An 8,956-nucleotide genomic window follows, 5' to 3' on the forward strand; every position below is an offset into this window, starting at 1 on the left:
CTCTCTTTCTTTCTCTGACCCTTCTTGACTTTTGTAGAGAAGTTTCTAGCCACTAGGCCTGTGCCTGAATTCAAATTATTTTGTTCTTGCAACAAAGCACTGCACAGTTCAGAGTCTAGCTAGGAATGATAAAGAGTGATCGTGTTCTTACCTACACTAAATGGATTGGTTGGTGGTGTCATGATTCCAGGGCAACTGGACTTATGTCCCCCCCCCCCTTCCCCATCCCTCTGCCAAAGTCCACAGAGTTCCCAGTCAGGTCCCAAGTCTGCAGCCTTCATATGCCTTTGGGCAGGGAACCTTATCAAACCTCATTCTGACCAGGGTTTTTGAGACTGCACAATTCCCTACCTTTCACTGTGATATCCCCTGAAAGCCAATCTTCCTAAAAGCCAGCACCCTCACTTTACTTTCCCTCGAAAGGCTATGAACAATATATTGAAAGCAGTTACATATTAGCTCACTCCTCCTTCTAAGCAAGTACACTAATTTTTAAGGTAAAAGCATTACAGGGAAAACATGTAAAAATCAAAAACAATTGCATGCTAAAATACATGCATGCTAAAAGATTACCAAAGCTCACCCCACACTCTTATGGATCTGCAGTAGGTGAAGGTCTTTCCAACCCTTGGACAGAAAGGCCAGTCCATTTGCTGCAACTGAAAGAAGGCTGAATAGGTTTAAAATCAACCTTTATCATGCCAAAAGTATTTCCTTTGTCAATCGGTTCTGAAAAATCCAGTTTGAACCAGCATATAAAAAAGGGAAATAAGAACAACCCAGAAAACTGCAGACCAGTCAGTTTAACTTCTGTACCAGGGAAGATAATGGAGCAAGTAATTAAGGAATCCATCTGCAAACATCTGGAAGAGATATCAAACCTTGTGGATAAGGGAGAAGCGGTGGATGCCATATACGTAGACTTTAGTAAGGCATTTGACACAGTAAAAGAAGGCATGACCTTCTTATCAATAAACTAGGGAAATACAACCCAGGTGGGGCTATTATAAGGTGGGTGCCTAACTGGCTGGATAATCATTCCTAAAGAGTAGTTATTAATGGTTTACAATCATGCTTTAAGGGCATAAGAAGTGGAGTTCCAGAGGGTCTGTTTTGGGACTGGTTATGTTCAATATCTTCATCAATGATTTAGATGATGGAATAGGGAGTACAATTATTAAGTTTGCAGATGATACCAAGTGGGAAGGGGTTGCAACTGCTTAGGAGAAGAGAGTCAAAATTCAAAATGATCTGGAAAAACTAGAGAAATGATCCGAGATAAACAGGATGAAATTTAAAAAGGACAAATGCAAAGTACTCCACTTAGGAAGGAACGATCAGTTTCACACATATAGAATGGGAAGTGATTATCTCGGAAGGAGTACTTCAGAAAGGGACTTAGGGATAATAGTGAACAACAAGTTAAACATGAGTCAACTGTGTGACACTGTTGCAAAAAAACCCAAACATTATTCTGGGATGCATTAACAGGAGTGCTGTGAGCAAGACACGAGAATTAATTCTTCTGCTCTGCGCTGATTAGGCCTCAGATGGAGTATTGTGTCCAGTTCTGGGCACCACATTTCAAGAAAGACATGGGGAAACTGGAGAAGGTCCAGAGAAGAGCAACAAATATAATTAAAGATCTAGAAAACATGACCTATGAGGGAAGACTGAAAGAATTGGACTTGTTTAGTTTAGAAAATAGATGACTAAGAGGGGACATGATAGCAGTTTTCAAGTATCTAAGGGTCTTACAAGGATGAGGGAGAAAAAATTGTTCTCCTTGGCCTCTGAAGATAAGACAAGAAGGCAATGGGCTTAAACTGCAGGAAAGGAGATTTAGGTTGGACATTTAGGAAAAACTTCCTAACTGTCAGGGTGGTTAAACTCTGGAATAGAGTGCTTAGGGGGTTTGTGGAATCTCCATCTCTGAGGATATTGAAGACCAGGTTAGACAGACTCCTGCCAGGGATGATCTAGACAGTGCTTGGTCCTGCTGTTAGGCTAGGAGACTGGACTCAATGATCTCTCAAGGTCCCTTCCAGTTCTAGGAGTCTATGATTCCATATACAAGCCTCCACACAGGATGGTCCTTTGTGGAGTCATTTACAGTGCAACTCCATGGCGGAGTTCTGGCAACTCTTCCCACACTCAGGAAATGTACACAATCCTTGGCTCACACAGTCAAACATTGACCATTTATATATGTAATACAATATGGCTTCCAAAGATATCGCAATGATACACTAGTTGATGAATGTGCAGTTCCTTTTACCATATGCCACTTCTATGGGATTTGTTATGTTTTAATTAAACACATAATATGAAGGAAGAAGATTGAAAATGTACTATCAGTCACCTTGATGTCAACAATACCTCTGTGAGAACTTCCACTGCCACCATCACTTCTGACAATATGATGCTGTGCACTGCTGGTGGCATGGTATACAGATTGCTGATCTAGCCTACCCCTTCCAATGAACTATACAATAAAGCCCTCTGTCTGGTTTACAATCTCATTTTAATGAACTTGACAGCATAGTTCCACAACCTACTTTGTCCTTTGCTTTGGCCAATAAAAGGTTCATGAAAGTGAAATTAATGTTAATTGCATGAGGGAACTGTTAAATAACTTAGAGTATAATGTCAGTGTTCTGACTTACATTTAGAAACAAAGTGGTGAGGAATCTACTAGTCTTCATTCAGCACATTTCATTTTTGAACTGTGGTAGAAACGCTAATGAAGGCATCTTCTAGTGCTGTAAGTATTCTCTGAAGACACTGTGAAAGGTTGGTAACAAAATTGGTCACTGTTTCTGCTCTGTCTTCCACAAAAATGAAATACATTTTAAGGAGTGCCTCACATTTTGAGACACAAGCCATGATTAATGATAATAGCTGAGCTTATTCAGAGAAGAAAAAGGCTACACATCAAAGCAGGCACATGATCTCTTTTCTAAATTATAGATTGAGGTGGGAAGGCAATCGTTACCTTTAAAGGGGGCCAATAATTGTTGCCTCCTTTGTAAGGGTTAAGAGTTTCTGATTAGCTTTTGGGTCATGTATCACACTTGGAGTGCCTAAGCTTAGCTACACACTTCATTGAACTCCATCTAGCAAGCTTCATGCTTATGAAGGTGTTCCTCTTGATTGCTTTTCATCGGGGCTACAAAACGATTTGGTTGGAGGCTGACATTGATTAAGTGCAAGGGAACCATGTTTTACTGTGACAGCTGCTAGGCCTCTGTCAACAAATCAATGGATTTTCTTTTCTTTTTTCCCCCCCTTTCTTTCTTTCTTTCTTTCTTTCTTTCTTTCTTTCTTTCTTTCTTTCTTTCTTTCTTTCTTTCTTTCTTTCTTTCTTTCTTTCTTTCTTTCTTTCTTTTTCTTTCTTTTTTTTTGTCTTCTTAACTCTCCTGTTAGCATCCTGCTGTTACTAGAAATGAAAAACATCTCTATAGCTGTCTTGTGATTGACCACTTTCTGATTTGACAATCACAGAAAATGTTTCTGTGAAAGATAACCTAACCTTTTATTCTAAAAGAAACTTTTTTCGGTTTGGATTCTTTAGAGAAACACACAGGGTGTGTGTGCTTCGTTTGCTATAAGCATGGAATGCATAAAGACAATTAGTGTGATAAAGGCTGTGCTCATTTTTACATCAGGACTGAAGCATAAATACCAGCATTTCCATGAACAGACACTATAATTAGAGTATAATTTTGAGCTCTGAAAATCAGCTGTGTGGAAGTGAGTAAAGGCATGTTGATCTTTATGATTTACAGTCAAAGTGATGGATATGCTAAAGCAGCCCCTTCAATAGCACCCTGTTGAGGCCTGGGGTGGCTCTGTAATGCTCTGCCTCGGTTTCCATTCTTTGGGACTCCTTAAATAAACTCTACACTTTGGATATTTGTCCAGTAATGCCCTTTCTTGCATGGGGTAATGTACTGATATAAAACTCAAAACACAATTTGGGATTTCTTTTGTTCCCATTGTCCCCTGGAGTCTGCTCTCTGTTACACCAGCTGCTTCTGAGTGGCGTGGGAGGCTGGGTACCAGCTCAGCCATGCCATGCGCTGCCTTAAGGGACCCTAGCAGTTTCGGGGTGCGGGGCTGGGGAGAAGGGGTTCAGATTGCCCTGCATGGGAGCAGAGGTGCAGGGGGTGAGGTAGAGGGTGTCAGACTGGGAGCCAGGACTCCTGGGTCTTGTCTCATCTCTGCCAGGCGAGTGGCTCTAGGTCTTAGGGGTATGTGATTAGAGCTGAGATGTCTGAGAGCATCCACGGGTCAGGAGAGATTATCAGATATTTCCATTTTATCTATAGAACACGAGGTTAAATAATATTAATTTTAACACAATTATTGATGAGTTTGCCTCATTAAAAGCACGCAGTGTACAAGTATAAACAAATAACTAATAGTACTGACATGGTGATATTTTATAATTATATGTATCTATATTTATCTATATATGTATCTATATATTAATTGATTGTTTATGCAGATCTCAACAAACATGTTGTTGTTGTTATTTATGTATTTTCCCTTTTTCTACGAAATAACTACTATGAATATATAAACATGAGGGGGTGCAAATTTTAGGGTTAAATTATATTCTTATATATTATATTCTTGCCTCTGGCACAAAATTAGCTAGTTATGGCACTGACTTCACTCTTGTATCTGATCCAGTACACTCATTGTCTCTTCATCCAGACCCCTTTGTAAAGCCTTCAGGCTTTGTTTCCAGTCTTCCTCAAGCCCTTTTCAGGCTCCCCCATCAGTGCTTCCTGGGCTTCTTTATGTCACTACCTGATCTTTTTGCTGAGCACCAACTCCCAAGGTTTCTTTCATAGTGTCTTTCTGCTTTGCCCCAGGGCAGAATTTTCAATTCCAGATAGATAGAACGTGCCTGCCTCTCTGTAGGCCTACTTGTCTTTCCCTAAGAAGCTAAATTAAGCCACTGGACCTGCAAGTCACATGTCCTTACTGCCTCTCACCACATCGGGAGATCAGCTAATAACGTCACAGATGGGCCTAGCTCCGTGTCTGCTTTAAAGAAGCCACATACCTTGTGACAATAGGAATTATTTTTCTTTCACTCCTAATAGCAAGTATTAAAAAATAATGGTAAATCTTTTTTTTCTAAACGTTGAGCAAGTGACTGGAGGCCCAGTGCTGATCTGACTTGTAACTATATTTTCACTGGCACAAATCCACTGACCTCTGTGCCTTTCCCTTTTTGTATCTGAAAGTAGAAATGAGCCCTGAGAATCAGAAAATCAGGGTTCCATTGTTAACTTTACAATTGAGCCATTTATGACCATTGGCAAATCACTAAATCCCCATTTCAGGAAACAACTTAAAAATGTGCTTAACTTTTAGCATACACACAGTGCCAGTCCCAAGGGGTGCTGTACTGTTCATTCAGAAATGGGGATACTCATGTGCTCAAAGATAAGCAAATGCTAGCATGCTTTGCTGGATCAAGACGTAGCTGTTATGTGCCTTGGTTAATCAAATTTAAAATGTACATAATGAGATCAACTTCAGATGTATATTGGCTTGAGAACACCAGATAAAAGGCCATTGGATCATCAGGTATAAATACAAAATATGAATTAATTTTTGTAATTTTCTATCTGATCTGATGGGAACAAAATAATTAAACTACTTATGAAGATTGTCCTTCTGTGCTAAGTGATACAAACTACTTCCTCCTGTGGTATGTTATCAAATTAGCAACTGCTACTCTTTGCCAGCCATAAGAGATAAATAACATTGGGAATGAAAGAAAATGCCCATCACACTTAGGTTTCTTATTCAGCCATGTTTTGGAAAGAGCTAGCACACACCCATGCACCATGACAGCATTTCTCCAAAGCTATCATCTTGTTGTCCAGAATCTCAGGTTTAATTTTTTTTAAATAAACCTTTAGCTGTTATGGCTTAGAGAAAACCTCAGAAATATAGTTGAGTGTAACTGATATAGAGAAGAATATAACTGATATAGAGTAGGCTCTGAACAATAGTTCTGAGAGTTTAATTCAGTTTGAGGGTTTAACTCAGATGTTTGGTGACTGAAGTTTAGATGTCGAATTTGTTAACTATGCCATTCTTAAAGAAAGAAGGAGGAGGATCACAGATCTGGATTATTTGCTATGAGTAATGATTCATTTTGATTCCACAAATGGATGGCCCTTTCTGCTCCCTCCCTCCGCCCCACTCTCTATCTCCAGATCAAAGAGCCAACCTTAAAGAGCCCAGCAGAACCAAGAGACAAATGTTTAGATTTAAAGGCCAGAAGATGTCATCATCATTATTTAATCTGACCCCTTGGCTAACAAACACCAATTAATTTTACTGAACATTCAAGTCATAGACAAATTTAAAGAGCCCTACCTGTAAAGCCATGTGCACATATGATCATATTTTGAATATCTGCACAAGATACTATAAGAGGCATTTTCTTTAGGCAAATCACAGAAATTCCTAGTTAAAACAAACTATTTGATGTTGTTGTTTTATCACTCCAAAATAAGCTTTTCTGCTTTGAGTTCAAATAGACACACACACAAACACACTGTATATCTCTTACTATTCTGTTAAGAAAAGCTTCCTACTCTGAAAGAGGTATAAATTTAATTAGAGCACAGTATAATCCAAATATATTACAGTGATGTACTCACCCCATCTGCAGAAAAGATGGGCTAAAAACAATCCCTTTCTTCTCTTGCACCATGTCTTTGAGGAATACTCCCCAAGAGGCTTACACAATGGCTTAAGATTCCCAGTCATTCACTAAGTTTTAAGTGATCACCAACACACCCTTCCTCCCTCCCACCGTTTTACTTACAAGCAGAATTTCTTTCTAGTTTAAGGCTTGATCCTGTAAAGTGCTGAACATTCTGGCTCTGCTCAAACAAAACTCGTAAGGGTGTATTTAATTTTAAATGTTTCCAGTCAAAAGAACTATTCAGGTGCTCAGAGTCAAGCCTGAGCTTCAGTGCTTTCATTTTTCCGTTGACAATGTGCTTGCCTCACGGCTTTGTTTGAAATTTAAAACTTGGCATCATGAGTGAATAAAGACTTTATACATGATGGTGACTTGAGTCAAATGGCTTTAACCTTATTATGACATCTCACCACCTGTCACAGGACATTCCAAATGGTTAAGTGGTTTTCACCTTTGCCATAGTAAATATGGGAAAGGTGGGAGACCAGTGTTCCATGTAAGCTGAGAACTTGGGCAGCCATCCAGGAGAGATTCAGCTGATTAGCAGAGAACCCACAGCCTGCAGCATGTGTTTCTACTGGTGGTGCGCATCTGCGCATTCCTCTCTGCACGTGGATGGAAAAAATTAAAAGGGACACTGATGGAGACCTCTCTTAAAGTGTGAAGAAGCCCCTCACCTTAGCAACGTGGGAAGGTTAGTGTGGTCATGAAACTGCTTTGCAATCTCTAAGGTGAGATACATTGAAACAGTTCAACATAGTTCCCTATTCATCCAAAGACTACATAGTAGGCTAGGGCCAGGCAAAATACGGCCCAGGGGCTGGATCTGGCCCGCCAAGCCACCAGATCTGGCTAATGGATCAGTGAGAGAAATCAAGCAGCAGACTCCCTGCTTGCCCCATGCCCCTCTGCACAGCTGTTTCTCTTTCTCAGCTGTGAGCAGTGGGCAGGGGGAGTGATGCTTCACATGCTGCTTCCGCCCCAGCACAATCCTATTGGCCGGTTTCTGGGCAATGGAAGCTGCCTGTTTGAAGAATGGGTAGCATACAAAGCACCACTACTTCCTCCCTTCAGGCTCATAATCACCCATGCACATGGCCCCTGCAGCCTATGCGGTAGATTGGGCAGGCAAGGTAGCTACCTGAGAACCCTGCTGGGCTGCTGACCAGGAGTTACCCCGATAAATCTCCCAGCCAGAGCCTGCCTCTGGCACCCCAACTCCTCTCTCTTCCAATCCTCTGCCCCCCACTCCTGCCTCCTACCCCACATAAGCCAAACCCTCTGTCCCCCTCCCAGACCTATAACCCTTCCCAGACCCTGGCACCCCAATCCCCTGCCCCAGGTCACAACCCCCTCCAGCCCTGGGTCAGATCCAAACTCCCTGTACCTCTCCTGTATCCCTGTCCCAAGTTACAACCCAAACCCTTGCACCCCAGTCCAATGCCCCAGATCAAAACTGCCTCCTTCACCCAAACTCCTTCTCAGACCCCGCCCCCGTTCCCCATTCCCTTACTTCAATCCCCCTTCAGCACCCAACCTGCATCCCAGAGCCTGCACGCACCTCCTCTATTAATATCATGGCAGAGTGTGGCCCTCGATCACTTTCCAAAATCTTGGAGTACCCCGCCCCCATCAAAAATTATTGCCCACCCCTGTATTAGGCCCAAAAATACAGGAGCCATACAGCCTGCCCATTTGGATGCATCTCAAAACCAAAATCCTCCACCCAGCTGCTTCCTTGTGTCCAGAATTGGGCATGAGGGAGGGACATCTTTGGTCTCTTCTCAGTGTAAAAGTCTAGATGCCCATTTGATGCTGGAACTCCCTTACTCCCAGCATTTTGGGGGAACACATGGTCACAACATGACCCACTGCTACCAAGCATTCTTGCTTAAGTTGTGACAAACACCAGAAAGAAATCTGAAAAAGCTCATCCAAAGCAACACAGAGACTCCTCAGTGTACCTACTAGTTCTATTCACCTTACAGAATTCAGTGCAGGGGTGAAAGGAGCAACCAGCCAGCAGAACTAATCAAGAACAACAAAAATATTTCCAAAACTTAAGAGATAGACAAGCCATCTAAGAGCATTCAAGAATCTCACCAAACATTCAGAAAGGGTAATTCAATTGCTGCAAATAAGCACAAAGGAAAACTAACACTATAAGGTGGAACCGAAGAGAAACACTTCCCTATTCCTTCTCCCCTTCCCCGC

General features: G+C 41.5%; 1 long non-coding RNA gene across 5 annotated transcripts in view; it reads right to left on the reverse strand.

Moving 5' to 3' along the window:
* LOC142829848 (uncharacterized) overlaps positions 1 to 7,118 on the reverse strand; it is an 85,268-nt gene extending 78,150 nt beyond the window's left edge. For 4 of the 5 annotated variants that reach the window (XR_012904709.1, XR_012904707.1, XR_016349865.1 and 1 more), the window contains exons 1-2: positions 6,863 to 7,118; positions 2,667 to 2,784 (exon numbers count right to left, since the gene is read on the reverse strand). This is a non-coding gene — a long non-coding RNA (uncharacterized LOC142829848). Of the gene's footprint in view, positions 1 to 2,505; positions 2,785 to 6,862 lie in introns of those variants that run through there. The other variant, XR_012904705.2, reaches the window with a different exon arrangement.
* Between the last annotated feature and the right edge of the window lie 1,838 nt (positions 7,119 to 8,956).

This window comes from Pelodiscus sinensis, chromosome 6, assembly GCF_052426305.1.
Source record: "Pelodiscus sinensis isolate ZL-2025 chromosome 6, ASM5242630v1, whole genome shotgun sequence".
Taxonomy (NCBI): domain Eukaryota; kingdom Metazoa; phylum Chordata; order Testudines; family Trionychidae; genus Pelodiscus; species Pelodiscus sinensis.